We start from the raw sequence: 14,961 nt of genomic DNA on the forward strand, positions 1-14,961 counted from the left end.
TAAAAGTTATTCTTAAGAAACTCTGATTTTATTATTTCTTATCTGTAGATTTGTATAAGCTTTGTCAACTCTGACTGGGGTGAATACAATTTGCTGTATGATATTAGATTTGAAGGTCATGATGACCTAAAATGATAAGCTATAGATTTATTTTACCTTCCAACCTTGTTTGACATGGTAGGTTTTTGATAAAAAGACAGCGACTTAATACATTAAAATGATGTACAGATAGGCACTCAGCATTGTCCTCGCCCAACACCTAAAATTACATTATTTATATATGCTTGATTTTAATGACGTAACTCGGGGCCAACTCCATTGCACATCCATCATACACACTTAAACAACACTTTCAAGGATTTCAATGATACTTCATATTAAAAATAGTTATTTTCATGATAATATTCCATCTTATAATGCATTGTATTATTACTATTGTCTGTTCACATCAAAACCCGCTTTGTCCATAAATCTTACTTATACAAAATTTATTACCCCTTCATGGTTTTTTTGCAGAATTATATGCCTGTCATGGAATTCTAAGTGTTGTTGAAATTCTGTTGACATTGTGATCATGCATTTAGAGAATTTTATATCCATTTATAATGTTAAATGAAAGGTTTTGGTTTAATCTGCTGTGTACAGTTATTATATACAAATTAGCTTTATCAAATTAAATAAGCTGTTAATGCGATGGATTATCAAGTCAGTTTGAATTATCTGTTTTTTTGTTTGTTTTTTTTTTAACTTTTAATATCTGTTATTACTTTTTGAAATCTGTATAATAGCTGTGAAATATAAATCTTTGATCTCAAACTGATGTTAATTATTATTAAACGAAATCATACTCTCAACATTCACCAATAGTCTCATATTTAAAAGATATCTACAGAGAGAATTAATTCCCCAATTTAATGAATACAGGACAAAGTTTTTCAAAATTTATAATATGTTATTTTTAATTTTTCTACCTTTGAGGTGATTGTAGCTTGATTAAAACCCTTCAATGAAGTGAATTAATCCTGTGTTACCGTCCGCCCTATTTCCCGACACGTCTTTGTTGTAGAGGAATGGCTAGGCCATGTTTTATATATTTTGATACCTGGTCCTATTTAAGGTGATTTGAAATGTTGTAGGTACATTATAGACGCTGTCATCTAAGTCGTGGATGAACAAAGTGACAGGGGAGCTGTGATTGTACAGACTCCTGATCACTATAGCAGGAGGACTGCTGAAACGGGCTGCATACAATAGCCTTTCATGACTAAGTTACTTCAAAAGCCTACCTGTGTGTTTATTACCTGTGCTACCTGTACGATCAATTAGCTGTTCCCCTATTTCATACCTTGCTGGCAATATATTAAATCATGCACAATTTACCTGGCTTGACTCAAATTCAGGCCTCAATTTGAGATTTTTCAGACGAGGCGACGCGGGAGATTTATTTAAAGCACATATCCCCCAACAATAACTTGCATTGTCCTGCATTCCAGCATTAATGTTGTCAATTTTGACTACACATGCTTGGCTGTTCAGGCTATATATAATAACTGTACCTGGTTAAAGTTGTTTGATCAAGGGTGTAACACTGTCTAACTAAGCGTACCAGTATAAACCATCCCCATAATGTATAAGGCCATGTAGTAGATCGAGCGCTTAACATTGAACCACGTGCTGAATTCAGGTTTAAAATTTACTTAAGAATTATTAACTTATACATATAGATATACACTAATGTTTACGAAAGTACCCGTACATTTGATATGGTCTAAACATACATGATACTACATTTTATTTAAAATATAATTTATTTCATTCTGCATTTCGTAATTATACCAATTATAAAACTTAGATGTTTTGGCCATAAATACAATCTTATAGTTTCTGAGTTTAAAATAACTACTTCATATGTTTCCATTGACATAATATGTTTCTTTATTTTCATCTTTAATTAGCTAAAAAAAAATTCATAAATGCTTTCTCTATCATGAGGGAAAATTTTAAGTTCTTCATATCTTGGTGTACAGTATGTTGTGTGCCCATCCACTGTCTTGAAATTCAAATCCAAGATATGGGCTGCATACTTTAAATTCTTAGACATTCTTCAGTCCAACAGTAGTGTTCTAGATCTATTATAAAATTCTGGCATTATAGGAACTGAAAATTTTAAAATATATTGTTTATATTTCTTGCCAGAACTGTATTCGATTAATCTGGCTCATCACCAATCTGTACCATGAATAGAGCTTCTGTCTGGGTAATGACGTGATGAAGAAACTCGGGATTTTCATAAAGAAACACATGGACTTTACAAATGCTATACGGCATATACCCAAACAGTGTGTTGTTGGTAACAGCTTTAATACTCTGGGTATTTATAACTCCTACTTCAAAGACTTAAAAAAGCATCCATCCTGCCTTTTTATTTGGCAGTGGTGTTTTGGAGATTCTTGGTACTTTAATATGCTATGGGGTTACCTGCAGATAAAGACTATGACAAGGGGTTATGGAAGTAGCCTACATGTTAAAGTAGCAATATAACAGTCAGATAGGTGATTGTGGTTCATACATAAATGTCTAACTGAAGAAAAGTTTTGTCATATCAGAATTATATATATAATCAGAATTATATATATAATTTAAAAATAAACCCTGTACGTATAAAAAATTCCATAAAGACCTTGTGACACTGTACACTTGGTTGTTTAAGACAACCCCAATGTTTTTATGATTGAAATTCAAAATCCTGGAATTTGATCTACTGATGGTATATTCTATTTCATTCAATCTTTGACACTTTCCTACATTACAAATTAAATAAACCACTGTCATTTTACTGTAGTTGTTTGACTTCCAGTACGTAGAGAAAACCACTGTCATATTCTACTGTAGTTGTTTGACTACCGGTACGTAGAGAAAACCACTGTCATATTCTACTGTAGTTGTTTGACTACCGGTACGTAGAGAAAACCACTGTCATATTCTACTGTAGTTGTTTGACTACCGGTACGTAGAGAAAACCACTGTCATTCTACTGTAGTTGTTTGACTACCGGTACGTAGAGAAAACCACTATCATTCTACTCTAGTTGTTCGACTACCTAGAGAAAACCGCTATCGTTCTACTGTAGTTTTATTACCTAGAGAAAACCACTGTCATTCTACTGTAGTTGTTTGACTATGGTAGGTAGAGAAAACCACTGTCATTCTACTCTAGTTGTTCGACTACCTAGAGAAAACCGCTATCGTTCTACTGTAGTTTTATTACCTAGAGAAAACCACTGTCATTCTACTGTAGTTGTTTAACTACCGGTACGTAGAGAAAACTGCTATCGTTCTACTGTAGTTGTATTACCTAGAGACTACTGTAGTTGTTTGACTACCAGTACGTAGAGAAAACCACTGTCATTCTACTCTAGTTGTTTGACTACCTAGAGAAAAATGCTATCGTTCTACTGTAGTTTTATTACCTAGAGAAAACCACAGTCATTCTACTGTAGTTGCAATTGTTTGGCTACCTATATATATATATATAGCACGAGAAAACCACTGTCATTCTACTGTAGTTGTTTGACTTCCTAGAGAAAACCACTGTCATTCTACTGTAGTTGTTTGACTTCCTAGAGAAAACCACTGTCATTCTACTGTAGTTGTTTGACTTCCTAGAGAAAACCACTGTCATTCTACTGTAGTTGTTTGACTAGATTGATGTATCAACAAGATTGAAATGTTATCAGCTGACATTTAAAGATAATCACACAAGACCTGCTTGGCTATTTCACTAATGACCTAGATACAGACCCATAGCCTCACTACTACCTTGTATTAAGAGATCAAAATCTAGCAAATGGAGGCTAGAGGCACAGCAATTTGATTAATACAGATATACACCTACCAAAACAGACCAGCCTACCTTTATACACAATATACCTGTAATATACAACACAATTTTTAAAAGGCTGGTTAGCTTTAATTGAAATATGTATAATTTTGTAAACAATACACAAGTAATCAAATTACATAATGAGAATTTTCTTTGATATCAGATGTCTTAAAAAATTGTTATAATTCACATTTTTATCAAATTGACAAGTTGAATTTTAAACTAAAAAAGATAAGTTACATGAAATGTGGTGTAGTGTTTGTTAAGATGACAATACTTGGTGAAGTGTGTGGAGGTAGACAGTGTACAATGTTTTGTGTGAGGTATATACACACTTATTGTACAGGTATAAATACACTCGGTCGTGTTACAACATACAGCTATACAGTCAAAATATTGGTATACCGATCAACTGTCAATCACTCTAGGTCCCCACACTTCAAGTACACATGTAACACTGTTTTCCTCATTGGCAGCTGTATATAACCAGCAGTATTTGTGGACTTGTTAACGAGGTTAATATACCCAATTAATTACTATTAGTCAGCGTTAGTACTTGTTTTTAATCCTACCCAATACATTCCATAAAAGTGTAAGTGTGGATTAGAATAACATGCATATTTGTGGGTTTTTTTTAACACTTATAAGCCTTTTTAGTGGGGAAAATACTAGAATTCATGTTTATAATTGACAAATATAAACATGGAAAGTACATGGAGCTAACTGTTATATGGACGGTTGTTTGTTCTTTTGATAATTTTTGGTGGTCAATTAATTTGGATGCAGCATATTTTGGGTCAAATAATTTTTACCTGTAATTAATTAACACCTGTCGTTACTCTCTGTAGACAAGTGATCCAGTCTGTACCTCCAGTATATATATATTCATACTCTAAATTCTCTTGGTGTTGACCTCACTGTATAAGTAACATGTTGATGATGATGCTGATGTTGGATACTTCTAAGTCTATGTTTGTAACACACCTGTGTGGGTATACCTGTTGTCAGTTCCTTGATTGACCGAGGAGTGATCAGACCTATAGTATACACACCTAGCTATCAAGTAGAACACTTGTGTCTTGGTCCTGTGTAATACCCTGTTTACTGGAACCCATAGGGTCAGGGTACATTGATTTGGATCTAGGGTATTCAAGACCATTTTACCTGTATGATGTTGTTAGTTGCTACAGATGGAGGAGTGGTCACACCTCTCCACTCTATTGTTTACATGTTATTTACCTGTTGTTCCTTCTGAAGAGTGACCACAGTGACCACACCTGGCCACAGTCAGAACTAGAGAGACCCCTCCCAAGCTACCTGTCTGTAGTTATCTATAGGGTACACAATATTTACCTGTTGTTGACCAGTTGTTATCACTTTCTTTTGACAAATAAATGTTCAAACCCCTGACCTTCATCTATGGTCATGTTTACAAATTAAGAACCTTTCATAGTTATTGTTTAGCATACAGGTATTTTATCTGTTTTAAAGTACAGGTAATTTACCTGTTTTAAGGTACAGGTAATTTATCTGTTTTAGAGTACAGGTATCTTGTAATTTACCTGTTTTAGCCTACAAGTTTTATTTACCTGTTTTAGCCTACAAGTGTTATTTACCTGTATCTTAACCTGTTGAGATTGTCCTCTATGTTGACTAGGATACTGTTAAATGATCATATATATGTCTCCATATCTATTTGTTTACTTATACCTGATCATAGATGTTGTTTGTTGTCATCAGCAGAGGAGAATATCTATGTTGTCACTTGTTGGAAATCTACTAATGATTGTAATAATAATGTTTTGTCAAGTCATGAAGTGTTTGATATTTTTGTCGTTCAGGATTTGTCAACAGATCAATCTGATCATGAACCTTATGAAGTTTGTTAATGTATACATCATTAAATGTTTTGATTTCTGCCCTTATGTCACTATAACCACAAAGTTACACAGGGTGTTGGATACACAAAAATCTATGTTGATATATTAGCCTGTATCTGTCACTGATTAATTCCCCAGTCATTGGAAGTATAAACTCTGAGTGTACAGAGGTAGAAAATTTTTCTTTCAAAATATGCTTATACATTTTAAGAAATGCATTCAAAAGACACAGTTGGTTCAGTTCCATGGATATATTAATATATATAGTAAGTTCCCTTGGGTAAATCATAGTTTATTATTAGTTCAAACGTCCTATTGACAGCCAATGTCATATAAGGATGTGCCAGGTTCAATGTGGTGTACATCCCCCATATGGAGTAGACACTTCATTGTTCAACATGGCAGTCATATCATAGCAAAAAAGATATGCGAGTTGCTTCCTTGATGTTAGCTATGGGAGCCACCTACTTGGTGATAGCTATGGGAGACGCTTCCTTGGTGTTAGCTATGGGAGCCACTTCCTTGGTCACAGCTATGGGAGCCACCTCCTTGGTGATAGCTATGGGAGACGCTTCCTTGGTGTTAGCTATGGGAGCCACCTCCTTGGTCATAGCTATGGGAGCCACCTCCTTGGTGATAGCTATGGGAGACGCTTCCTTGATGTTAGCTATGGGAGCCACCTCCTTGGTCATAGCTATGGGAGCCACCTCCTTGGTGATAGCTATGGGAGATGCTTCCTTGGTGTTAGCTATGGGAGCCACTTCCTTGGTCATAGCTATGGGAGCCACCTCCTTGGTGATAGCTATGGGAGACGCTTCCTTGGTGTTAGCTATGGGAGCCACTTTCTTGGTCATAGCTATGGGAGCCACCTCCTTGGTGATAGCTATGGGAGACGCTTCCTTGGTGTTAGCTATGGGAGCCACTTCCTTGGTCATAGCTATGGGAGCCACCTCCTTGGTGATAGCTATGGGAGACGCTTCCTTGGTGATAGCTATGGGAGACGCTTCCTTGGTGATTTGCTATTAGAGCCACCTCCTTGGTGATAGCTATTAGAGCCACCTCCTTGGTGATAGCGATGGGAGCCGCTTCCTTGCTGATAGCTATGGGAGCCGCTTCCTTGGTGATAGCTATGGGAGCCACCTCCTTGGTGATAGCTATGGGAGCCACCTCCTTGGTGATAGCTATGGTAGCCACCTCCTTGGTGATAGCTATTAGAGCCACCTCCTTGGTGATAGCTATGGGAGATGCTTCCTTGGTGATAGCTATGGAAGTCGCTTCCTTGGTGTTAGCTATGGGAGCCACCTCCTTGGTGATAGCTATGGGAGCCACCTCCTTGGTGATAGCTATTGGAGCCACCTCCTTGGTGATAGCTATGGGAGACGCTTCCTTGGTGATAGCTATTGGAGCCGCTTCCTTGGTGATAGCTATGGGAGTTGCTTCCTTGGTGATAGCTATGGGAGTCGCTTCCTTGGTGTTAGCTATGGGAGTCGCTTCCTTGGTGTTAGCTATGGGAGCCACCTCCTTGGTGATAGCTATGGGAGCCACCTCCTTGGTGATAGCTATGGGAGCCACCTCCTTGGTGATAGCTATGGGAGACGCTTCCTTGGTGATAGCTATGGTAGCCACCTCCTTGGTGATAGCTATTAGAGCCACCTCCTTGGTGATTGCTATCGGAGCCACCTCCTTGGTGGTAGCTATTGGAGCCACCCCTTGGTGATACCTATTGGAGCCACCTCCTTGGTAATAGCTATTGGAACCACCTCCTTGGTGGTAGCTATTAGAGCCACCTCCTTGGTGATAGCTATTGGAGCCACCTCCTTGGTGGTAGCTATTGGAGCCACCCCTTGGTGATAGCTATTAGAGCCACCTCCTTGGTGATAGCTATTGGAACCACCTCCATGGTGGTAGCTATTGGAGCCACCTCCTTGGTGGTAGCTATTGGAGCCACCCCTTGGTGATAGCTATTAGAGCCACCTCCTTGGTGATAGCTATTGGAGCCACTTCCTTGGTGATAGCTATGGTAGCCACCTCCTTGGTTAGTTGCTTTTAAAGCCACCTCCTTGGTGATAGCTATGGGAGACGCATCCTTGGTGATAGCTATAGGAGATGCATCCTTGATGATAGCAATGGGAGCCACCTCCTTGGTGATAGCTATGGGAGACGCATCCTTGGTTATAGCTATGGGATACGCTTCCTAGGTGATAGCTATGGGAGCAACCTCCTTGGTGATTGCTGTGGTAGCCACCTCTTTAGAGATAGCTATTGGAGCCACCTCCTTGGTGATAGCTATGGGAGCCACCTTGCTGGTATTACTTATTGTAGCCACCTCTGTGGTATTAGCTATTGTAGCCACCTCCTTGGTGATAGCGCTAATGGAGCCACCTAGGTTGCCTACATGTCTGAATGCGCTGGGTAACTGTGACTTTAGAAGGATCACATAACAGCTCTTATTCACCCACAGATAAAATCTTTTATATTAGGGAGACCAGAAAACTACCTCACCTAGCACTGGGTCTACAAGCTAGCAGCCAGGGTGTAGAACTGCTGATGTTGTCCCTGATAAAATGCAAAGTCTAACAAAATGGGGTATAAAAACTCTACATTCATATGTATGTGTAGTTATCATAGGGTAACAGAGACTGGAGTAAGCTGGATGTTAAACGACCTTCATCAATCACTGAAGTATTACAGTTGTTAAACGAAGTCCGAAGGAAACTATAGAGTTATCTACCCTAGTCTACTGTTGACTGACTGACAGCTATATATAACTGTATGCTGTTTCCTGTCTGTAATAGAAGGTATTCAAGTCTTATTGTTACAGTTCTGGATAATAAACTAATTGTTATATAATTTATTATTGTAATGATATTCTTTGATTACAAATTCTACAATAAGAAACAATTAAAAGTGAAAGTAGAATTTTAAAAAGAACAACAAAGAGAAAAGAGACTGGTGACATATTCTATATTATGAATACATCCCTCTCATCAATGTTTAAAAAGTGTCAGGAAGTACTGCGATTTAATTGTACTGCTAACACGTGTGGTAGACAAGATCTGCATTGATCTGGAGATTTTCTACAGTTTACATATTGCGATCACATATCACTACATGCATTCCAAATTAAATTCAGATTTGTCAGATACCAATCAATCATTTGTAGTATCAGGTGTGCATTGCTTTGATATACAATATTACATAATCAGACATTTTTATGTGTGACAGAAAAGGTGTTATAAGGTTTCATTTTCTAACATCGTTTTATAACTGCATATGAAAAGTTTGAGATCATAACGACATGTCATCAACATGGAAATTGTCTTGCATATCAACAACATATTTAATTAATCCTTCATATAACATCGGCATAGAATGTATTTCTCCTTGTGTACACCTTGGTGGTGGGGGTGGTATATACCTCAGGAGGAGGGGTGGTATATACCTCGGGAGGAGGGGTGGTATATACCTCGGGAGGAGTGGTGGTATATACCTCTGGAGGAGGGGTGGTATATACCTCGGGAGGAGGGGTGGTATATACCTCTGGAGGAGGGGTGGTATATACCTCTGGAGGAGGGGTGGTATATACCTCGGGAGGAGGGGTGGTATATACCTCGGGAGGAGGGGTGGTATATACCTAGGGAGGAGGGGTGGTATATACCTCGGGAGGAGGGGTGGTATATACCTCGGGAGGAGGGGTGGTATATACCTCGGGAGGAGGGGTGGTATATATCCTTTGGGAATAGAAGAAAGGGGGAGGTAGTATATTTATATATGGACATATATTTTTGGTGATTTCTATATTCAGAGGTATTCAGCCAAATGTGGTTTTAGTGGAATTATGTCCAAACTCCATCAAACAACAACAGACAATTTCATCTTCGACAAGTATGTGTTTCAGGGATAAGGTCACATAAACTGCAGGTTTTTTTTGTTTTTTGTTTTCGAAAATCCAAGAAAGCACTTGATATTTATTTCTGAAGGTAACAATATGATCACATGGCTTCATTTCTACCTTGATAATAGTGTTGTAACATGTCAAATCATGGAGAAAAATCATTGAAAGATCATGGTTTAACACTGCTGAACTGATTGTGAAGGGAACTGCAGGATACTATAGGTTATTGTAATAGTTTCTATCCTAAAGTCTTATATATTTAGTTTACATGTAACAGTATAAGAAATGTCAATGAGGAAGTCTACAGACTTTGTGTACTAACAAGAAAGATATCTAGATCCTCTGGCACATACCCAGCTTATTTGTGTTGAATCAATAATGAAGTTTTTTTATTTATAACATTCACAATGTAATATATGAGGCCTGGATCCTGTCTTTGTGACCGAGGATCGGCTTCACTGATCTGTCATCACATCCTTTTTAATCTAATAAAATCCCTTAAAAAGGAAGGGAAGTAATTTGGAACTTTTTGTCATAGATTTGTTTGGAAGGGTCAAAAGTCCTTGGTTAAACAGAAAGGTTACAATTAACAATACAACGCTACGAAAAGTGTGAAAGCTACTTAATAACTCTATTGAAATTAAACAGTTCTGTAGTTCTGCATTAAAAAAAAAAGCTAGACCTTCAAATTTCGAAAGCTAATAAAACTGCCTTTATAAGATATTTGGTATATTTTACCTGTGATATTAACTGCTGAAGACACATTTGAACTATTCTGAAACTAAGGCTGAAACTGTTCAATATAGCTTGGTCTGGTTTGTTAAGTTACATGTCCCCTTAACAGCCAGGGTCATGTAATATAAGGACCTGCCAGGTTTGATGGTGGAGGAAAACCGGAGTACCAGGAGAAAAACCACATGCTCATAGCATGTCAAGGATGAATGAGTTGACAACAGTAAAACATAGTAATACCATGGCAATCAACCTAATCACTGTCATAGTGACGTACAGGGAATTCTTACCTATCATATTAAGTGATCATGAATTGGCAAAATCAGACTTAATCTTATTTTTTATGTCTAATTAGTTAATTGAAGTCTTTGCCTGCTACGCAGCTTAGGATTTGATTGTCAAGGAAAATGAGTTTCAATGAGCTTCAGACCACAGACCAGCTACATACTATAATGGACTGGTCATTGACCTTGAACCAAGAGGTGTCAGCTCTCATCATCTGTAATCACAATTTAAGGTTGTTCAACTCTGATATTACAGGGTATTTTTGTCTTTAAAATGTAGCCTTCTATTTAGATGCACTAGAATTACTGCTCCATGTAGTATCTTACGTAAAGATTGTTAATATGTTTACCAGAAAAGGAGATTCTATTTTAGTACATAAGGAGAAGTGTTAGTAATTTTCGTACTGATGACATTTATACAGACTATGTATATATATGTACTGATCACAGGGGAGCAGCAACAAAATCTGCTACCTGTAAATTATGTACAGATAATAGCTGTACAGCTAAGGAGCTGATTTCAAGATTTGAATGCCAGATGATACATTGAAGAATTTATTGGTGAAAGTGTCTAAGCTAATTTCAACCATATATATACTTGCCTCCAGTAGATAGTAAACCTTCAGGATTAAAGTATAGAAAAAGGTTCTCCACACTTCTTGATGATGTTGGAAATGAAAATTGAATTACGACAGATATGTGGTTTTTGTTCCTTATCAAGGGGACGGGGAGCACTTGGTAAAGGTCGGAAGGAGACATGAGAGAACAACAATAAAACTAGCAGAGCATTGATTACCACTGAAATTGTGATTTAATTTGGAACATATTTCATGTATATTGGGTGATAAGATGCTGCAGCAAGGCCATGCTAAATTCATGTTACTATGGGGACATGCCTGGCGGTATATATACTTCAGGCAATCCGCTGCAGCCATTCGTCAGCTCGAACAAATACCCCAAAAAATATACGCCTATAAGGAATTTGTATTACTTTTTAAAATAATCATTGGTAGAGATGTGTTGGAGAAAACATCTTTTGCAGGTTGTCAATAAACAGTTTTAGTTTGAGTTTTGTGAGCAGTGTTATTGGTGACAGGGGTATCCTTGGGGATGAAGGTGTTAAGGATTTATTATAATGTTTTCTTCAAATTGTAATATAGGGAGCAGGTTAAAGAAACAAATGTGCACATTTAACAAGATTGTTTTGTTAAATGTATTTTGGAAGAAAAACAATACACACTTCACACAGCTGTTACTCCTTCCAATAGTGTTTAAAGTGATCTCTAGATCTTGTACAAGGTATTTACTGTTCATTGTTGAGAACATTGGGGAAGAAAGTCCTTTTGAAAATCAGAAATGTGACTAACTTGGATGAAATTCCCTTTTGAATTAAGTCTAAATTGGGGGGAATGCCCTTTTAAAATATGACAAAATTGGAGGAAATGCCCTTTTTGAAATGTGACTAAATTGAGGGAAATATTCTTTTGAAATGTGACTAAGTTGAGGAGAAAGCCCTTTTCGAAATTTGACTAAATTCGGTGGAATGTCATTTTGAAATAGAAATGTGACTAAGTTAGGGACAGTGCCCTTTTGAAATGTGACTAAATTTGGGAAATGCTTTTTTGAAGTGTGACTAAATTGAGGGAATGTTCTTTTGAAATATGACAAAGTTGGGGAAAATGCTCTTTTGTAATGTGACCTAATTGGGGGAATGCCCTTTTGTCAAAAGTGGTGTGACCTCTTTTGTCACTTAATTAGGCCAAATTCATTGGAACATATCAATATATGTCTAAATTGTTGAGAATGTCCTTATGGCTAATTTGTTCGGAATCTGCATCAGGTGAAATTGATGGGGTTATAACTATATATGTGTGGCTAAATCAGAAAGAACATACCTTTTGGTAAAATTGATGGGAACACTTAATCTTGTGTGAAATGAACGCTGAAATACTTTTGTCACTTAATTACAACAGCATACATATCAAAGAACTTTCAATGTCAAATTATACTGTAAAAATCCAGTGGACGCAGCCATTTTATCCCACTGTCCTCAAAATCCTGACTTACATAATTTTTCCTGACAACACTTTGTTTCTGCCATGATGTCACAATGAATTTTCTGCTCGATATAGCCAATGAAAATTACTTCAGGTTATATTGCAATTGTGACACATGCAAAGATATTACAAGGTCGAAATCACTGGACATCAGACAGATTATGTGATAAGTAGATTTATGAAATATTTTAAGCATAACTGAAATTTGATATTGTTTAAAATTTCTGTTTGGTTGTTCTTTACAGATGAACAGCTGGTGCCTGGTGACCTTATGTCTTAGGGGATAGACCAGATCTATATAGACCAGATACATTGTAAGTACACATCAATATAACAACCTTATGTCTTAGGGGATAGACCAGATCTATATAGACCAGATCTATATAGACCAGATCTATATAGACCAGATCTATATAGACCAGATCTATATAGACCAGATCTATATAGACCAGATGTATATAGACCAGATCTATATAGACCAGATCTATATAGACCAGATCTATATAGACCAGATACATTGTAAGTACACATCAATATAACAACCTTATGTCTTAGGGGATAGACCAGATCTATATAGACCAGATCTATATAGACCAGATCTATATAGACCAGATCTATATAGACCAGATCTATATAGACCAGATGTATATAGACCAGATCTATATAGACCAGATCTATATAGACCAGATCTATATAGACCAGATCTATATAGACCAGATCTATATAGACCAGATACATTGTAAGTACACATCAATATAACAACCTTATGTCTTAGAGGATAGACCAGATCTATATAGACCAGATCTATATAGACCAGATCTATATAGACCAGATCTATATAGACCAGATACATTGTAAGTACACATCAATATAACAACCTTATGTCTTAGAGGATAGACCAGATCTATATAGACCAGATCTATATAGACCAGATCTATATAGACCAGATCTATATAGACCAGATACATTGTAAGTACACATCAATATAACAACCTTATGTCTTAGGGGATAGACCAGATCTATATAGACCAGATCTATATAGACCAGATCTATATAGACCAGATACATTGTAAGTACACATCAATATAACAACCTTTATGTCTTAGAGGATAGACCAGATCTATATAGACCAGATCTATATAGACCAGATCTATATAGACCAGATCTATATAGACCAGATCTATATAGACCAGATACATTGTAAGTACACATCAATATAACAACCTTATGTCATAGGGGATAGACCAGATCTATATAGACCAGATCTATATAGACCAGATCTATATAGACCAGATACATTGTAAGTACACATCAATATAACAACCTTATGTCTTAGGGGATAGACCAGATCTATATAGACCAGATCTATATAGACCAGATCTATATAGACCAGATACATTGTAAGTACACATCAATATAACAACCTTATGTCTTAGGGGATAGACCAGATCTATATAGACCAGATCTATATAGACCAGATACATTGTAAGTACACATCAATATAACAACCTTATGTCTTAGAGGATAGACCAGATGTATATAGACCAGATGTATATAGACCAGATACATTGTAAGTACACATCAATATAACAACCTTATGTCTTAGAGGATAGACCAGATCTATATAGACCAGATCTATATAGACCAGATACATTGTAAGTACACATCAATATAACAACCTTTATGTCTTAGAGGATAGACCAGATCTATATAGACCAGATCTATATAGACCAGATCTATATAGACCAGATCTATATAGACCAGATACATTGTAAGTACACATCAATATAACAACCTTATGTCTTAGAGGATAGACCAGATCTATATAGACCAGATCTATATAGACCAGATCTATATAGACCAGATCTATATAGACCAGATCTATATAGACCAGATCTATATAGACCAGATCTATATAGACCAGATACATTGTAAGTACACATCAATATAACAACCTTATGTCTTAGAGGATAGACCAGATCTATATAGACCAGATCTATATAGACCAGATCTATATAGACCAGATACATTGTAAGTACACATCAATATAACAACCTTATGTCTTAGGGGATAGACCAGATCTATATAGACCAGATGATCTATATAGACCAGATCTATATAGACCAGATACATTGTAAGTACACATCAATATAACAACCTTATGTCTTAGAGGATAGACCAGATCTATATAGACCAGATCTATATAGACCAGATCTATATAGACCAGATAC

At 36.6% G+C, this 14,961-nt stretch overlaps 1 protein-coding gene and 1 long non-coding RNA gene across 3 annotated transcripts in view; one reads left to right on the forward strand and one right to left on the reverse strand.

The window, feature by feature from the left end:
• The window catches only part of LOC138329101 (collagen alpha-1(III) chain-like), an 86,735-nt gene that overhangs the window by 9,861 nt on the left and 61,913 nt on the right, over positions 1 to 14,961 (forward strand). For both annotated transcript variants that reach the window (XM_069275849.1, XM_069275845.1), the window contains exon 2: positions 12,976 to 13,044. The gene's annotated coding sequence lies outside the window, so the exon portion shown is untranslated. The remainder of the gene's footprint in view (positions 1 to 12,975; positions 13,045 to 14,961) is intronic.
• LOC138329105 (uncharacterized) overlaps positions 1 to 14,961 on the reverse strand; it is a 32,923-nt gene that overhangs the window by 4,004 nt on the left and 13,958 nt on the right. The window lies entirely within an intron of this gene.

This window comes from Argopecten irradians, chromosome 8 (assembly GCF_041381155.1).
Source record: "Argopecten irradians isolate NY chromosome 8, Ai_NY, whole genome shotgun sequence".
Taxonomy (NCBI): Eukaryota; Metazoa; Mollusca; class Bivalvia; order Pectinida; family Pectinidae; genus Argopecten; species Argopecten irradians.